The sequence below is a fragment of the Bufo gargarizans genome, chromosome 2 (assembly GCF_014858855.1).
Source record: "Bufo gargarizans isolate SCDJY-AF-19 chromosome 2, ASM1485885v1, whole genome shotgun sequence".
NCBI classification, from domain to species: Eukaryota; Metazoa; Chordata; class Amphibia; order Anura; family Bufonidae; genus Bufo; species Bufo gargarizans.
The window spans coordinates 116,797,478-116,817,636 of NC_058081.1; the positions used below are offsets into that span (position 1 = coordinate 116,797,478).

The 20,159-nt window shown below is 39.2% G+C and overlaps 1 long non-coding RNA gene across 10 annotated transcripts in view; it reads left to right on the forward strand.

Moving 5' to 3' along the window:
* Positions 1-20,159, forward strand: part of LOC122927527 — an 84,404-nt gene that overhangs the window by 46,079 nt on the left and 18,166 nt on the right. For all 10 annotated transcript variants that reach the window (XR_006387795.1, XR_006387791.1, XR_006387794.1 and 7 more), the window contains 3 exons: positions 2,670-2,775; positions 13,621-13,783; positions 17,594-17,770. This is a non-coding gene — a long non-coding RNA (uncharacterized LOC122927527). The remainder of the gene's footprint in view (positions 1-2,669; positions 2,776-13,620; positions 13,784-17,593; positions 17,771-20,159) is intronic.

The following is a 20,159-nucleotide window of genomic DNA, read 5'->3' on the forward strand; positions in this document are numbered from 1 at the left end:
TTTACTGTGCAAGTCCTCTACAAGATCATTAATAAATATATTGAAGAGGATAGGGCCCAATACTGACCCCTGTACCCCACTAGTGACAGTGACCCAATCTGAGTGTGTACCATTAATAACCAGTAATGAGCGGCAGGGGCAATATTCGAATTTGCGATATTTCGCAAATATTTGGGCAAATTTTCATTGTATATTCGCAAATTTGAGAATTCATGATCTCCAGTCATTATTTTCTTGATTGCGAAAATTGGCAATCGGAAAACTTGCGATAAAAATTTGCAATCCGAAAATTTGCAATCAACACTACTACTAAAGTCAAAGATATTGCAGCCTTCTCATTGGCCCACAAGCAAGAAGCAGCGAGGGATCATGGGTACTGATGAAAAAAAATCTAGAATATTCACGATTATGAAGATATAGCACTATATTCTAGATATTAGCGAATTCTCAAGTACCAATATTCGCGATAAAAATTTGCAATTAGAATATTCGCGATCAACACTATTAATAACCACCCTCTGTTTTCTTTAACTGAGCCAGTTACTTACCCACATACAGACATTTTCTCCCAGTCCAAGCATTCTCATTTTATATACTAACCTTTTATGTGGAGAAGTACAGATATACGACATCCATTGATTCAGCACAGTCAAGTCTAGAACTTACCTCCTCATAGAAACTGATTAAATTTGTTTGACATGACCGATCCCTCATGAAGCCATGCTGATATGGCGTTATTTGCTTATTTTCATTGAGGCACTCCAAGATATCATCTCTTAGAAAACCTTCAAACAGTTTAGCCATGAAAGATGTTAAACTTACTGGGCTCTGTTTTTGGACCCTTTTTGAATATTGGCACCACATTTGCTATGCGCCAACCCTGTGAAACACTCCCTGTCAGTATAGAGTCCCTAAATATCAGAAAAAAAGGGGCTGGCTATGACATTACTTATATCTATTAGGATACGGGGGTGTATGCCATCTGGTCCCGGCAATTTGTCTATTTTAATATTTTTAAGATGCCGCTGTACTTCTTCCTGGGTCAGACAGGGCACTTTAATGGGGAAATTACTTTTACATTCTGCATTTATGTTCCTTAGTGAATACACTGGAGAAAAAAATATTTAATAGCTTTGCATTCTCCTCATCGCTCTCTGCAACTCCCCCATAATTACTCTGTAAAGAGCCGACACCTTCAGATTTATACTTTTTACCAATTATATAATTGAAGAACATTTTAGGGTTAGTTTTACTCTATTTGGCAATTAATCTCACAGTGTCTAGTTTTTCCTTATAGTTTTTCAGTGCTTCTTCGCTAACCTCCTGTTTTAGTGATTTTTGTCATTTATTGCTTTCCTTACTTTTCTATTTATCCATATTGTTTTTTTCTTGTTCCTTAACCTTTTGTTCCCATAAGGTGTGTATTTCTCACAATTAGATTTTGGATGCTTTTAAAAATATCCCATTTTGTGGCTATATTTTTATTTTTGAGGACTTTGTCCCAGTTAGTTAGGCCTATGGCCTCTCTTAGTTGGCTAAGTTTAGCTTTTTTGAAGTTTGGTATTTTTGTTCCTCCCTGAAGAAACACTCTTTTGAATGATAATTGGAAGGTTATTACTTTATGGTCACTATTTCCCAGGTATCCCCCAACCTGCACGTCTGCTGTTCTGTCAGGTCTATTGGTTAATACTAAGTCCAGTATGGCTGTTCCTCTAGTCAGGTCCTGAACCAATTGGGAAAGGTAATTGTCTTTGTTTATTGCCAAGAACCTGTTTCCTTTATGAGATGTACAGGTTTCAGTTTCCCAGTCTATATCTGGGAAGTTGAAGTCCCCCATAATAATGACCTCATTATGATTTGCCACCTCGTCTATTTAGTTTAGTAGTAGATTTTCTGTGGACTCTGTTATATTAGGTGGCTTATAAAAAAAAAACTCCTATTAGTATTTTATTATTGTTTTTGCCTCCATGTATTTCTACCGACAGTTACTCCACATGTTCATGTCCCTCATCTATATCTTCCCGGAGTATTGGCTTTAGATAGGACTTTACATAAAGGCAGACCCCTCCCCCTCTCTGGTTTTGACGATCCTTTCTAAACAGACTGTAACCCTGTACGTTTACCGCCCAGTCATAGCTATCACCCAGCCATGTCTCAGTTATTCCTACTATGTCATAGTCCTCCTCACACATCACTAATTCCAGTTCACCAGTTTTATTAGTCAGGCTTCTGGCATTAGTATACATACAATTAAGAGGTTTATGTATATATTTTTTCCCCTAAACCTTTTTCTAATGAACTATTCTAGTCCCTCCTTCCATTCCTCCCCCATTCCCATTACCTTGTTCAGGTCTCTATCTGCTCTTTTCCTGTCAATAGTTTGGTGTAGTGTTGGGTGGGCTAACCTTAGGCCCACTAGAGGAAATATCTGATGGTTCATGCTTTAGTCACACAAGTGAAGTGTCTATCTATTCTAATTATATCATGAACTCTGCTTTATTATCTCGTACATCGTCACATCATCTATAAGGTCCATGGAAAACAGAATATTTGTGAAATTATCAAAGAAAACCAAACCCTCAGGAGGCACTGATCTGCTCAGAGCCTCAACCAATACATTACGTTAGTTTCTTGTATTTACTGATTGTCATTTTCTTCCTTTATCACAGGGGTAATCTTGGTTTTCTGAAGATTAATCGAGTACTCATGGGTCCCATATAGCAATTTGATAAGAGCCCAACATGTTAGTAAAGGCTAGGATGACTAACCTGGAAGGTAGGCCATTATAACAATTTTTTTTTATTATAACATGTATGTTACTCGTGTGACAGAGTGGATATCTGGATACTAATGGCTCTGGGGTAACTTGTAATAAAACAGGGTCTATAGTGATGTATAGTTGGTCTCCAATTTGTTATAATAGAGTATTATATTAAGAAATGTATTGATGGCTAGGTAGGAAAGAATAAGGCCTCATGCACACGGCCGCTGCCCTGCCATGGCCAATTTGCGGCCCGCAAACAGCGGGTCCGCAATACACCGGCACTGGCCGTGTGCACCCCTCATCACAGATGCGAACCCATTCACTTGAATGTCATTGCGGAACAGAGGCACGAAACCCCACGAATGCACTAAGTGAATGGGTCCATGTCCGTATGTGGCGGCCCTACGGTCGGTGCCCGTGGACTGCGGACCGCAATTTGCGGTCTGCAGCAAGGGCCCATCTGGAAAATGTTTGTGTGCATGAGACCTAAGGCTAAGTTCACACCAGAATTTTTAATCCTGTTAAAACATCCTGTTTTTTTAGGACAGATAAATATACAGTCTCCGCTTCTCCATAGTATAATTCCAGCTTACCTTTAGTAGATTTTACCCAACCTCTTGTGCATGGAACAGGTAAGTAAGTCCTTTAGTAACGAAACAATAAATATAGTTCCAGCACTCCAATATAATCGTTATGTTGCTTGTCTCTTTATTCGTGTTAACAAAATTATAGCATGTGGTTCACTCCTCACACTCCAACACCAGTTTACGCGTTTCAGACACTTAGTCCTTAGTCATAGGTTACTGACTAAGGACTAAGTGTCTGAAATGCATAAACTGGTTTTGGAGTGTGAGGATTGAACCACATGCTGTAATTCTGTTACCACGAATAAAGAGACAAGCAACATAATTATATTGGAGTGCTGGAACTATATTTATAGTCTCCATTTCTCTCTCCTGTTGAAGGAAAATGAATCTGGATGAAAACTTTTCAAACTGAGACAAATGGACAATTGAAAACCTATGGCTCTGTAAATGGATCTATTTGGAAAACATATGAAGTTCCAAACCTACCTGCCAACCTTTTGGAAAATTAGACAAACTTTAGAATACAAAATCTACTTCACCATTTTGCATCCAGAACACAATTAATAGTAAAACCTTTAACATGCAAAAATATCCCCCCCCAAATAAATATCCAAATAGAAAAAAAAGCCCTCTGAATTTGAAATAGCAATGAAAAACTGGAAAATGTTGCCTTCTTTGTGCCTGTCTCACCTTAAAGCATTCAATTTGCAAGTGCAAACACATGTTTTGTAGTTTCAAACAAAAACGAACCTGTAAAGTGTAAGAAATACCACTAATATCTGTCACCTCGTAGCAGTGTATTACAATGACTGAGACTGTGCAGAGGTCTAGTCTTACCCAGATTATGCTGTTCTGTGTAGTCATTCACAATTTACCACCCAAGCCAATTCAGATGTGGATACACTATAAATTAGGCCATACATAATGTCGAAGAAAACTGTTAGAAGAAGCATCTGGGGCTTCTTTTGTATTCTTGGTGCACATATGCTACCACATACAGCACAAGCATGAATCTAGACATTGCTGGGGTTTGTGATATAAAGATAGGTCATGTCATTTCTCCATTTTTGATGGGGTTCTCTAGGAATTAAATATTGATCACCTATACGCAGAGCGCGGTGTCATCATGGTATACATCGCAGGTCCTTGTCTTCAGTGAAGATAGAACCCTTAAATGGCCATATATTGTATAGTGACTATTCTTGGTATTGCAGCTCAGCCTCATTCACTTGAATGGGACTGAGCTGCACAAAGCCAATGGGACCAAAGTCTAAGAACGGGTCACATTTTTTTCTGCAGAAAATCCACCATGGTTGCGGTTGAGATTTGTTTAAATTGCATCCACTTTGCTGCTTCTATAATAATTAGTGGCAGAAAATCTGCAGTGTTAGCACCCACTGGGGACATAATCTAGTCTGATTTTCCTTGAAGATTTTTATTTTTGGCTAAATGTGGATGAGGTTTTCAAATCCTATTCTCATGTATGGTACTGCAATGCAGCATTCCACCATGTCTGAACATGCTTTTATTATTAATGCGTTTTTCTATAACATCATAAGCAGTAAGTACTTACCGAAAGAATGCCAGGGTAACGGTACAGCTACACATGCAGGTTTTTTTCAGGGCAGAAAATTTCCATAAGATTTTAAAAATTTCATATACTTAGCTGGAAATGTATTAGGCCTCTTGCACACGACCGCATGGCTTTTTTTTAGTAATTTGCGGTCCATTTTTAATGGATCCGTTGTTCCGTTATTTGTTTCCATTGTGTTTCTGTTTCCGTTCTGTAGTTCCGCAAAAACTCTCCATATAGTTTCCGTATGCGATCCGTTGTTTGCGGATCGCAAACAGAAACATAAAATTTTTAATGATTAATGTCATGTACAGTAATGTGTTTTAACAGTATACACATGGGCAAATTTGGCATGAATCAGCAAAAAATTTATGACATACGGATGTGTTCCGTATGCATTCCGTATTTTTTGCAGACCCATTGACTTGAATGGAGCCACGGATCATTATTTGCAGGCAATAATAGGACAAGTTCTATTTTTCAGGGGAACGGCTATATAGAAATACGGAAACTGTACATTCTGTTTTTTTTTTGTGGAACCATTGAAATGATTGGTTCTGCATACGGCCCGCAAACTGAATCTGCAAAAACGGAACGGAAACGGAGAAGGCCTAAACCTGCAGATTTTCTCCACACAAATCCCTACAGAAAATAGACAAGCAATATGCCCCATGTGAATGTAGCCTAACAGAGCTTACACTCATATGACAGGTGTGTGCCTATAATAGCACCACATTTATGGGTGTGCCTGGTTCGGAAAAAAACGATCCGAATGTATCCTGTGACATGCTCATAGATTTTCTGTGGGCCAAATTTATTGCAAAATAGAAAGGCTAACACTAGAGATGACCAAATTTGCTAAAATTCATTGAGGATGATGATAAATTTGGACTGAATTGAAGGTGCCCTAATTACACTGAATAGTTGTTTATGACGCTCTGAGGTCTCATAGGACTGCATACAACTCCTTTCAAGCTCTTCACACGAGCGAGTTGTAAACTCTGGACTAAAAGCGTGGGTATGCAGCAGCTCCCGTCCTGACCTCCCAGCACTGCCTCGGTCGCATAGCATTACATTGATTTATGATGCTATGTAACCCTTAGGCCTCTTTCACACGGGCAAGATTTCCGCGCGGGTGCAATGCGTGAGGTGAACGCATTGCACTCGCACTGAATCTGGACCTATTCATTTCTTTGGGGCTGTGCACATGAGCGGTGATTTTCACGCATCACTTGTGTGTTGCGTGAAAATCGTAGCTTACTCTATTTTGTGTGTTTTTCACGCAACGCAGGCCCCATAGAAGTGAATGGTTATCAGGATTATAAGAGAAAATAATAGCATTCTTAAAGGGAACCTGTCACCGGGATTTGGGGTATAGAGCTGAGGACATGGGTTGCTAGATGGCCGCTAGCACATCCGCAATACCCAGTCCCCATAGCTCTGTGTGCTTTTATTGTGTAAAAAAAACTATTTGATACATATGCAAATTAGCCTGAGATGAGTCCTGTCCCTGACTCATCTCATGTACAGGACTCATCTCAGGTTAATTTGCATATGTATCAAATCGTTTTTTTTACACAATAAAGGCACACAGAGCTATGGGGACTGGCTATTGCGGATGTGCTAGCGGCCATCTAGCAGCCCATGTCCTCAGCTCTATACCCCAAATCCCGGGTGACAGGTTCCCTTTAATACAGAATGCTTAGTAAAATAGGGCTGGAGGGGTTAAAAAAAAAAAGAATTTTTTTACTCACCTCATCCACTTGTTCGCGCAGCCTGGCTTCTCTTCTGTCTTCATCTGTGAGGAAAAGGACCTCTTGTAAAGTCACTGCACTCATCACATGGTCCGTCACATGATCCATTACCATAGTGAGGGATCATGTGATGGACTATGTAATGAGCACAGTGATGTCATCAAAGGTCCTTTACCCAGGTCCTGAAGAAAGAAGAAAGAAGAGGAGCCGGACTGCGCAAACAAGTGGATTAAGGTGAGTTAAATTAGTTCTTTATTTTTTTAACCCCTCCAGCCCTATTGTACTAAGCATTCTGTATTAAGAATGCTATTATTTTCCCTTATAACCATGTTATAAGGGAAAATAGTTACATCTACACAACCTTGAACCCAAACCTGAACTTCAGTGAAGAAGTTCGGGTCTGGGTACCACATTCAGTTTTTTATCACGCGTGAGCAAAACGCCTTGCACCCGCACAATAAAAACTGAGGAACGGAACGCAATCGCAGTCAAAACTGAGGGTTTGCCGCAATGCACCCGGGACGCTTCCTAAGCCAAATCGTGACGCCTGTGTGAAAGAGGCCTTACAGTTCTGGAATGTATTAGATAACACTGACAGCATTATGTCAGTGTCATTCAATACATTCCAGACCTCTAAGGGTTACATGGCATCATAAATCAATATAATGCTATGTGACCCCGGCAGTGCTGGGAGGTCAGGACGGGAGCTGCTGCATACCCATGCTGTGAGTCCAGAGTGTAAAACTCAGCTCGTCCTCCTCCCAGATGGGCCCCTTCTGAGTTTGGGCTCCAATGCAGCCGCTTCTCCTATAGCTACGCCACTGGAAGGCTTTCATTACAAGTAAAAACTTAAGTTATGGACAGAAGTACTCTATATATAGCAGATCTAACAGAAAGGCAGATATCTCGCAGAGGACTACGTTTTTATTCTGGTTTCTCAACCGATCAGAGCAGCACATTGATTGTAGATGGGCCACACATCTGCCAGTGTCAATGGCGGATGTCCTGCTGACATAATTTAAGTGCATGGGGGACAAGCCATCATAGTAGCGATCACTTGTCCACCACCCAGTATGTATCCAGTGTGAATGGTCTTTAAATGAGCATTATTCTACCTGACCTAACATCAGTCAGCGGTCATTTAGAGACAGGCATCAACCTGTATATAACTATAAAATCTTTTTCTAAATTGGAAAAGACCTTAAAAATGGCTGGAATATTAAAATCTAGCTTTTTGTGCATAAAATACATTGGTTAGGAAGAGATAAAGCTTGACATGGTAGACCTATATCCAGTCTAAGAAGACAAGAAGGAAATACATGGTACTGGGTGCTGTTAGATGAGAAAGTCTGTCTACATCTGTTCAGAAACAGCGACCTATGAGTGAGTTTCACTATATGGAATGCTTGCTAACAACTCATGAATTTGTCCTAATTGTTTCCAGATTCAAGATCACGTCGCTTCCTCTGTGAAACATCTAATTTTCTTCCATGTAATAGTCCTATGTATAGTTTGGTGCTTGTCGAATGTTGTTTTATGCAAGGGTTCCTGTAATATGTGCATTAAACGCTCCATTTAAAGCCCCTAACCCCAGAAAAAAATACTTTTTTTCCCTTTTTTTTCTTCCGCAAATGGGATGAATTAGAAAAATGTTTTTAGCAAAAAAAAAAATACCATGTCTCTATGGGAATATGGGACACAACAAATACAATATATGATTTCTTTTTACTTTTCTTTTCATTTATTTTTGAAGTTTTCGTATTTTCATTTAGTGAATCTAAAAGGCTTCTTGTTTCTTTGTTTGTGTAAATATTTACAAGTTTATTGTCCTTAATGGGGTGAACAGTTCTAATAGTTTCCATCTGAAGCAGGGAAAGCCTCCCAGAACATTGGGATTGTTTTGTTGCTTTGTTTGTTGCATTTTATTAGCATGTAGGGAATAAAGTGATGGAACTTTTCTAAGGCACCCAAACATCACAGGAAAGTGGGCAGATGTTGTCAAGAATAACAAGAGCTCTAACCTTAATATAACAAAGACCTAACACTAATATTAGAGCAAATAGCTAGTCTAATAATAATAATAATTAACAGTGATTCCTTTAAGGAGTAGTTCTGTATTTGGCATTTATGGCATATCCTCAGGATTTGCCCCAAATGCCTAATAAGTTCAAGGCTGACTCACCAAACTCAGCCTATCTCTCTGTTTTATTTTACAGTAACTCCAGCACTTGAATAACTTGACAAGTGGGATTTTCTTTCATGAGACAGCACGTAAATATGAACAGAGATCAAGGAAAAGTACAGTGGGTGTCATAGCTATTGAAACATTGAATTACCAGTTGCTGGGTTTCTCAATGTACTCATCAATGTACAGTTTTCACAGGGAACCTATCACATTGAACATGGTGTCTGCGCTGCAGGAAGCATGTTCTAGAGCAGGAGATGCTGAGAAGATTGATGTATAGTTTTGTGGGAAAAGATTCAGTATAACCTATGAATCAAACCTTCATTCATTTAAATCTCTGCTCATTCTGATCTAGGAGTCCAGTAGGTGGTCCTACTCAGTGATTGATAGCCCTTTCTGTATAAGTGTCCATAGAGAGGTATCTGTCTCACTGAGTGAGATCAGAAGGAGAAGAGATGTATAAATTGCAATTTTTGCTGAATCTTTTCCCACAAAGCTGTATATCAATCTGCTCAGCTCATCCTGCTCTAGAACATGCTGCCTGCAGATTGCACTGCATTATAATGTTGACAGGTTCCCAGGTTCATTATAGGAAGACTCTGCCTTTGGGTGAACAGGAGTTTAACAAAAAAACTAATGTCCACCTAGTCAATGAGTGAACGTGAAAAATGAGGTTAGCAGAGAAGAGCAGGATGCCAACATTGGGATACCTAGACTACCACAATAACCAAGAGCAACATATCCATAAAGGAGCCATGAGTTAATCTGTCCTGGAGTGTATCATATGTTACATCTACCCAATAGAGTGGATTTAAGCTGATATTAGATGAGTAGATAATCTTGCAGATCATCTCAACAGTTTTTATGAAAGCTCCTTAAAGATGGTTTGGCAGTGTAATATTGCAGCAGATTACCCAATGAACGAGCAAACACTCGTTTATCGAGTAATTGTAATATTTCAGTTGGTTTAAAAATCATTGTTTGCCGGTGGCAGATCGTGCTGTGTAATCACGATCTGCTGCTGGCGAAAAATGATTCAGTATTGGGACGAGCAATGGCATTAGCGATCACTCCTCCCCATATTCTGGAGGAGATGGCTGCATGTAATAGCAGTGGTCTCCTCCACTGACTAGTGTTGATCGCGAATATTCTAATCGCTAATTTTTATCGCAAATATTGGCACTTTGAGAATTTGCGAAGATGTAGAATATAGTGCTATATATTCGTAATCGCGAATATTATTATTTTATTTTTTTCATCAGTAACCTCCCTTCTTGCTTGTGGGCCAATGAGAAGGCTGCAATATCTTTGTCAGAGCTTAGCAACATCCCTAGCAACCAATAGGAAAGTTGCCTACCCCTTACTATATAAGAAACTCCCAGGAGCCATTTTCTGCAGTTTTTTTTGCAGTTCTGAGAGAGAGAGAGAGAGAGAGACATTGCTGTGCTCTGTGCTTTCATCTGGATCCTGTTCCTTATCCAATTACATTAGATAGTTAGATAGCTTATATATATATTACAGATAGTTAGTGGGAGATAGTCAGTGTAGGTTAGATAGTGATATAGTGTAGCTGATAGGTTCCAGTGCAGGGTGTTAGGTAGTGTGATAGGAATTACTGTTTCTCTGCTGTCCATACATACATGCTACAGACATAGCGCTGTGATGTCACAACAATACTTAGTGCACCAATCAGTAATATCTACTCAGACCTGATAAAATGTGAAGTTGCATGTATTGCGCAAAAAATATGCGCATCATTAGTGCCGATTTACGCAATCGCTAAAATATTGACTGGAGATCACTAAATCTAGAATATTGTGCGAAAAATTCACAAAATATTACGAAAACGAATATTGCCTATGCTGCTTATCACTATCACTGACAAGCTCATTTTTGAACGGGGCCCCCATCCAGCAACCCTCTCCTCCCACTCAACCCTCACTCCTGCGGCTAGTAAAGATAGCTTTCTCAGACCAGGCAGTTGCTCTATCTGTTTCCTACATGTATAAACTGTATGTCATGTCACTGTATATGCTGTCACTGTATATAATGTCACTGTATGATACTATTGAGGTGGCCCTGACAATAACATTTTTCAGGCTTCCTCCCGGGTGGGCCCCTTCTGAGTTCGGGCTCCATAGCAGTTATATAGCTACGCCCCTGCTGAGGTGCACACACAAGTTCCATCCTTCAATTGCCACCTGCTGTATTTCCTGTTTGAAGCTGTGACCGTTACAGGAAGAGAGCTTCTGCAGAATAGACATGCCTCCTGAGAAAGGATGCGCCCCCTGAGCAAAGGCACACTGCCAGCTTACAATAAATCTAGCAAATTGAGGCAATGAATGGGTGGAACTCTGAATCCACGTGAGATACAGGGCTGGTTCTAGCTTTGTTAGAACTGTTATCATCTGAAGGTCCCCTCTTAAGCTTTTTGGGTGTCCTGTAGCACCATACTCATGTTTATTTTGAAACATTTTGGTATTTTTGATCTTGGAGTATCTTAATATTTTTATGCATGATAATAAAAGTTATGTTTTATGGTTACCTGTATGTGAAGGGGAGTACAAACAGTGACAGTTTGCTGTTATATAGAAACTAAACTTGGCTATAGGCATGAGATGTCTTTCTGTGGATTGTTGCATTTTCAGCAGGTTCCATCAACAAGCTACTGACTCTAGTAACAGCAGGAAAGTCTCTGCCACTGGGAGAAACAAGTGTCTGATAAGTTAGATCATCCACATGACTATCCTCATTGAAACAATGTGTTTGGCCAAGTGATCATTTGGTCAATAACCCTGTGATAAATGTAAAAGAGAAATATAAAAAGTTAAAATAAAATCTCTACTTAACAGAAGTCTCTGATTTGCTCTGTACGGACAAGTTATTTTTCTTCTTTCCAATATGGCTGTCAGTGTTACTCCTGAATGGCTTATCTATTAAAGATCCAGTGCACTCTAACCTATTTTACCTATTTTTCGGTCCATGTGCCTCTCTGATCCCCTGTATGTCTCAATATTGTACAATTGGTAAGGCAGGTAATGACAGCATGCTGCAATCTTTATTCTCACAGGTTTTGTGAGAAAACTCCTGCGACTCTGTATGAAAATGTGCAGCTATAGGTAGAGAAAATGTCTGTAAGATATCATGGCCTGCCTATTTATGCATGACTCTTTTCAAAGATTATTATGTAGATATGGATGATATGGATTACAAAAACGGTGAGATTATCATATCGCAAATTCTGTTACTAACATGACTGGATAACAATATATTCTAGCAAAACTTGTATCATGTTTTTTTAACCTAAACTGTACAGGGAAACTGTTTTTCGATTTTCAAGGTCCTTGGCAGAGGTCCATCTAATAGAAGATCAGGAGACCAGAACTAAATTTTGTTTTCTTATACTAGTATTCCCCCTATATCAGCCAGATTCCTTTTTAATTCTACGTAGGCATTAGACATTTGAATTCTTTAGAATCAGAATTTCTTGAGATTTGACTTTTTGAGAAAAGAGAAAGAGATAGAAAGAAGGAGAGCACTTTTTCAGACAACTAAAGCACTTTCAGCTCAGGTAGAGTTGATTTGTACTTGAATTGATTTGTTTCGGACTAACTGGACTAAATTAATTTTAATAAATTCGCTAATTTATAGTATGAATATTGTTAGACTGATCCTTTATTTGGAGCTGATTTTGAGGCCAAACTGTGGTTTTCAGGTTCTGCTTCTTAATATATGATTGACTTATTAGACCTTACTGCTGATATATTCTGTGCGGTCAATGATAACAATATATAATAAATTAAATTTGAGGTCACATGTCTGATGATGGCAGTCTCTGACTCATCAGCAGAGAGTTACTTGACTGTTCATCTACTGGTTTATTGCAGGTTGTTCATAGTGGTGATAGCATATGCTATATGTGTTTCATCCAGTAATCTTTAGTCACTTGTTCCAGTCTAATATGACTTCTGAGGTCCCAGTTCTAGTTTCTTGAGCTTGTTTTTTTTTTTTTTTTTTTTTTGTCTTTAGTTTCTCTGTAGGAATCCGTTCCTTGTCTGGTTGCTGGTGTCCAGGTATGGTTAGTTTGGGTCGGTATTGCAGATTACGGTTTCCAATAGGAATATCTCTAAAGACTTGGTGTCAAGTAGTAGGGTCAGCATTTAGGGACACATCTAGAGAAAGATTCAAGGAAACATAGATTCAAAGTCATTGTCTGTTTGTCCATTAATCTGTTCACTATATCATCCTCATCATTTGTGTGTTTCATCATCTCACTACCATCAACATCATCCATTCGTGCAATCATCTGAATCCCATTACCATTCTGTTTCAGTCATCTATTGGAGAGGTCTGATTTTCTAGTCTTCCTGTTAGCTGCTAGTGTAGTCATACATACCTCATGTTTTTTCTTTACTTGTCAGTTGTTGCATACTGTTTGGTTGTTGCATATCCCCAGGACTTACCACTGTAAGTCATAGTGATACCAGAGTACCAGGAGACACTCTTAGTACCTAGGAAAAGAGGATTGCTGTAGTCCAGTTCTGTTGTCTTGTGTCCAGCCACTGTTATTACAGTGCACACGTTCTGTATAGAGGATGGGCCCACGGAATTATGGACCTAAAAACCACAGTCTGGGTAACTTTAGGTTTGGTTCTAATTAAGGGTCATTTTATCAATGAAAAGTATTGACAAAACCGATCAATACCAGTATTTTGCGACACTAGGTCTTAAACTTTAAAAACATTTTTTTGTTACAGTCTGGAGCCCGGCATCGTCATTATACTTTGTATTTAAGAACACACTGAGGGCAGTGATGAATATCATCCATGAAGGTATTCATCACAACATGAAGATAATGGATGAAGTAGTGGAGAGAAGAAGCAACATACTGGATACATACAGTTCAGCTTAGCACAGAAGGTATTCAAAATGAAGAGGTTATATACCTTCCATCATTTATAAAGTGTTGAAAGTACTAGATTTATTCAGTAACTGCAATGTATAGCAACTGCATTTTTGTGCCCCTTTCTCACCATTTGATTAATTCTTTTTTCAAAAATAGGGCCTAGGGCAACAAGCAAAGTAGTCTTCTGCTCACTGTTGTATACTGTACAATTCAGTGCAGGGTAGTCAGGGGACAGAGAAGATGTGACTAGTGCTGGAGTTTTTGGAGCAGTTTTTAATGCCATTTTTTTGCTGAATTTTTTTAAAGGCACCACAATATTTATGTGAAGGTCATAAACTTGCAGAAGAGTTCTAAATTTTGTCTTACATAGTTGAAGATCAAAAATTGGGGGAAATAGAAAAAACAAGCATCGCAAGGCTCATTATTATATCAGTTTATATCAGAAGTGCACCAAAAGGAAAGCAATTTCATCAGGCTAATTGCCTAAAAGTGCAGGAAAGAACTTCATATGTTATTCTATTAGGAGTTTTTTTCTTTTTTTACTTAATCACAAATAAGGACTGTGCTTCCCCAGGGATAGTTGCATTCTAATTTACAATTGAACCACAGATCAGGGCAATCAATCTTGGGTAACACTTTTACAGTGTAATTGCAGCAACATGACACAGGAACACTCATTGCAAGACTTGGACTGGAGTAAGAGACAGGCACCAACCTCTGGAAGAGTGCTGGAATGTAGAAGAGACACTGTATCTATGAATATGCAATGAGAGCTTATTAGCGGCCCACTGTTGTAACTGTGATGAATGACATTATCTTCAGACTGGTACATTCTAAACATGAATTCTATAATGACCCATTTTTCATGGGTTGTCACTGGTGCTTGTGATGGTGCACACTCCTTAAGTAGCACATTGATTTCCTCATACCCAGACACTTAAATTACTCTTCTCATGTGGACAAAGACATTTCTTCATATGTCTTTCCTAGGTTGTGCTGAGCAAAGATAAACCATTGCAGTTTTGACTGTGCAAGTGTTATTTATTGAACTCTCCCATGTATAATTTCACGTTATATTCTCCTATAATTGTAAGATCAAGCAAAATTTCACTGATGACTAGAGCATACAATAAGGGAAAACACATCTTATTATAATTCCAGTGGTAAAGGACAGTTTGGTGATGCAGTGACATTCCCTAGTGTCAGACTAGCGGTTCCTTGGGTCCACCAGAGAAAATTATTCTAGGGGCCCTACCCTTATATCATTTATAATCTAGTAAGTTTTAAATGAAAAAGACCCTAGAAGAAAGTGATTGGCTCTAAAGGCTAACAAAAAAAAAAAAAAATTCTCATGCACCTTTTGTCCCACTATAGTGTCAGAGTTTTGGCCCATCAAAGGACCATCTGGTAATCTGGTGGGCCCCAGTCCAAGCCTGATGAAAACCATTAAAGGCGAGTATGGAGGCACATTGATCCTACTTACTGCCTTTGTTACGGATCAGTGAGTGTGAACCCACTGTGCCAACTAACCTGTTTGGCATAAGGCTAACTCTAAGGGAGCATTCATGCGACCGTGTTGGTTTTGCGATCCACAAATCACGGACCTGTGTGTTCCGTATGTCTTCAGTTATCTTTCCATTTCCGTGCCGTAAGTCCGTATAATACGGACGTGGTGCTTCCGTGTGTCATCTGTTTTTCATGGTCCGCAAAAAAATGAAATGGGACTGAAATGGGGTTTCCTAGAATGTTTTCAGTCCAGGGGTCCACAAAAAATGGATGACATATGGATGCATTTCCGTGTGCTATCCGTTTTTTTACGGACCTAATGACTTTCCATGGGGCCACGGATCGCAATTTGCGGCAAAGTATAGGACATGTTCTAAAATAAAAGCAACGAACACATGGAACGGACAGCACACGGATGACAATGAAAGGCATTCCCAATTTTTGCGGACCCATAGAAATGAATGGGTCCGTGCATTGTCCGCAAAAATTGTGTAACTGATGCGGAAGAAAAACACGGTTGTGTGAATGCTTCCTAAAAGTGTTATTCTGGTGCTCTAGTATACCTCCTTCAACCCCTATACAGGGATGTGGACTTCACTGTGGGTTAGCAACCAGAATGTTACCTCCTGGTATAGTTCCAATGTAATTGGCAGCTAACCCACTGGGATAAGGGACACTACTTCAAACACCAGAGGTTTTAGGTACAGATAATGCACAAAAAATGCACACAAAAAAACATTACACTTACACTGAATATGTGGTTTTTGGCAGACATTGGCTGTAGGAAACCTGACTGGATTGCACAGACACAGGGAAACCACACTGGAATCGCAGAAGCAGTCTGGACAGTCACTAAAACTGGAACTGCAGATAATAGCAACACAGAACTGGAGACACTATGAGGGCTTGCGGTCCGGGTAATTATGGATGCAGGAACAAGGCAGACAGGAACCAAGACTGTAGCACAGACAGGGCATACAGACTAAGACAACTTATGCATGAACTTGAATTGAAAGTTGAACACTGAGGTCAGGAGTACACAGGCAATATGGGTGCAAGGCAGGAGCACATACTGGATAATGCAGGTTTAATACAAGACACAAAACACAAAGTCGTCTAAACACTTTTGCTGGTCAAAGGGAATCTGAAAGCTCAGGCACCTTACGCCTAGAAAGGGTTCCTTAAATACTCAGGGACCATCAGCCATATGCTGGGAAGGTTTAATGAGTGTGCACAATGGCCCTTCACAAGGCCTTGCACACCTGGACTTGTTTTTTTAGTTTGATATTGGCCATAGACATAACAGTTACTCGGTACACCATACAATAGTGGTGGAAACTGCTGTTAAGTGGCCTTTGATGTTTGAGAAATGTGATGCAACTTTAAAGGGTTTTTCTGCCTTTTATTAAGTGATGGCTTATCCTCGGGATAGGGTATCTCTAGATGATTTGCATTTCTAGACCCTGCACTCTCGCAATCAGCTGTCCAGCATTAGCTCTAGTGCCGAAGCAATGGGAACAGCACTGGAGTGACCAACTCAGTCCGCTACAAAGTTGTGGGGCTGTCTGCTTCCACCATTGGAGCTATTGCCCATCAGCTAGTGATGGCCTATACATGTGGCCAGAGACTAATTGCTGATTTTTGGTACGGCATCTGGAATTAATGCACAGTACAATACATATGAATGTTTATTAACATTAATCCATACAAAAACATGGAAAAAGTCTACTGGGATTGAGGGCATGCTGCAGATATACAAGTCTGAAGCATACTTTATCTGGCACTGGCTTTTTAGGAATTTGCTGAAGATCACCCAGCTATAGCAAAATCTGCATTACAATCTGATGTTCAGTCCACATACAACAAATTAATATTTTGTCAGTGATTTCAGATGATTTCACACATGGGCACAAGGTTTAAGTGTATCTGTTCCTAATGGGCCCAACACAGATATTCTGCATTTCAGTTGTGGGTCCTTGTCTATAGTGTATTATTTTTAGGCCTCATGCACATGGCCGTGTCTATATCTCTCTGCAAAAGATGGATCAGCAAAATCAGGACACCTTCTGTGTGCATTCTGTGTTTTTCTCACTCATCAATATAAAAAACTATTCTTGTCTGCAAATACGGACAAGAAAAGAACATGTTCTATAATTTGAGGAACAAAAAAAAATAAAATACAGAGGTGTGCCCCATAAGAATGAACAGGTGACACAAAAAATATGGCCATGTGCATGAGGCTTTAGGTTCTGGCCCCTAAAATCTGAAGGACAGGGATAACATAACCATGTGTCATACATGTGAAAATTTACTTTCAGGACGCATAACAGGAAAGGAAAAAAAGGAAGAGGAAAAGGCAGTTATGGAGAAAAAAAACTAAAGAGATGGAGAAAACACCCCAAAAATATCATGGATGATATCAAGTCTCATCAAAACTGTTGGTTACCAGCCAATAGTCATAAGATCGTGTGACCCTCGTCATGGACCACATTGAGGTATATAATAATGAAATAGATGTTTATGTTTCCTTTTTATTTTGATGATTTGTATGACTTGTGAAGTATAATACTTTTGCCTTAGGTTTTTGAAAAGCAATTTGCACTATCCATATGATTTCTTGCATTAGGCTGCAAAGGGGATTTGAGATTTTACAAATGACTCTTTATTTTTTCGATCAAAATTACTTTTCTCACAGAAGTCCCAAGCTGTGATATCCTGGTTAGTTGGAGGTGAAAATAAAGTTGGCAAACACATAAATGTGGGAAAAGTGGAACAGTAAAGTAACGGTAAAGAAATAAAAGATCCCTTCCAAGTGTCCATTCTGGTGTTTCATATTTATGTCAGACTCTTAGCAGAAAATATAAAAATATAAAAACAAACAGAAATGTACATACAAAGACACTACTTTATTAGATGAACATTTTATACATTGAATTTTAGTACAGTAAGTAGTCTATTTGTTGATTTGAATGTGATTAAAATCTATGGAGACTTCACCCTATATATCGTAAACCTCATATAATATAGAAAATAATAAATATCACATAAATAGTACACACTGTGGCCAATCCCAGGAACAGGCATATGGTATAAGTCAGTAATGGCAAACCTTTTAGAGACCAAGCACCCAAACTGCAACCCTACAACCCACTTATTTAATGCAAAGTGTCAACACAGCAATTTTACTTATATACCAATATATTATATCTTCCATGTGCTTTACCATTTAGCTATAATAGCCTGCCTGCATTCAGTGCGCTGTCTGTGCTGTACATAGTGCGCCCTGCGCTGATGAATGTAAGGAAAAGTCTAAGGCATATTGGTACACCATAGACCTTTTCCAGGGTGCGGGTGCCCACAGATAGGGCTCTGAGTGCCGCCTCTGGTACCCGTGCTGTAGGTTCGCCAGCACTGGTATAAGTGAACACTATTTTTTTCATGCATTCGGAGCCGGAGGATAATTATAAAGCCCAGTGTGAATAAACTGTTGTTTTCACAGCAACTAGACACAGCCATTATAAAGTGGTATGAAACTGAATGCCAAAACCTTATATTTGCTATCACTTATTTGTAGGGGTTTATCAAATGAATATTATTCTTTACACCATTTTTTGTATCAATCCCTCTTGAGCATGGACAGGTGTTTCATCATCAGGGCAATGAGCTGATGGAAACCCTTGGAATCAGCTGCTATTTCCAGGAAGCTGGCAGCTCTTCCATATTACCCCTGAAACAGGCCTACAAAGAAAAAGTAGTATTACATAGTGGCCATTGAAATCAGATAACTGTCTTTGGCTAATAATGAGAAGTCATAAACAATGGACCTCCCCCCCATCACGACAGCCATATGTTCTAATTCTGGCAGAGGTTGTACTGATGGAACAACTATTTGAAATAGCTAACATGTTCTAGATAACTTTAAGCTACCAATGACAATAGACATTTTACATGTTTGTCCGACTCCACAGCTGCTGGACCATCACACAGTGGTAGAGGTCTGGGAAGAATATACCAGACAGAAGTGCCCCCAAAGCCCATGCCTATTGCCAAACTATGCTACACTAGACTCACATAGAACAACATCACAAAACTCCCAAATGTTTTACTGAAAAACAAAAAAAATCACACTTGCATTTAGTCCACAGAACACTCTTAAAGTTTTGAGGTGTCCATTTAAATCTTGGATTCTAGAACTATAACTGGTATACCGTAGAACTGACTTAGATGCCCATAGCCAATCAGACTTCACCTCTAATTTTTGACAGCTTCTTTGGAAAATGAAAGGTGGAATCTGATTGGTTGCTATGAGCAACTAAGCCAGTTCCACTTTACACCAGTTTGATAAATGACCCCATATGTGTTTTTTAAAGAGTCCCTTTCAGCACTCTTGATATGCCTGATTTAATAAAGATTTGCACTTCTCATAAAATAACAATTTCGGAGCATATTTTCTTATAATTCTTCCTTGTGCCATTCCTCCGTTATTCCTCTAAGGCATTTATGAATAAACTGACAAATGGGTTTTGCCATTCCTCCCCTATCAAGGGGGCGTGTCCCACACAGTCCTTTCTGATTGGACAGAGTCAGACAGTGTATTTATTCATACATATTTTGAATAATATCAAGAATAATACAATAAATTGCCCTCAGTTATTACATGGAGGATACTGAGATGTCCTCTTTACAGAATGTATCATCAGAAATTACAGATGCCAATACTAGATGGAGATGAGAAAGAGGTTCCATATTGAATTTGAAAAACAGGTCTTCAAAAAGTCCCTGCTGCAACCTTCCACTGACGGTAGAAAATTGCATAACTGCAAAAATAACAGTTGATGTATGAAAATGTGTTCTCCTTATGTATGACAAAAAGATGGACAGTGC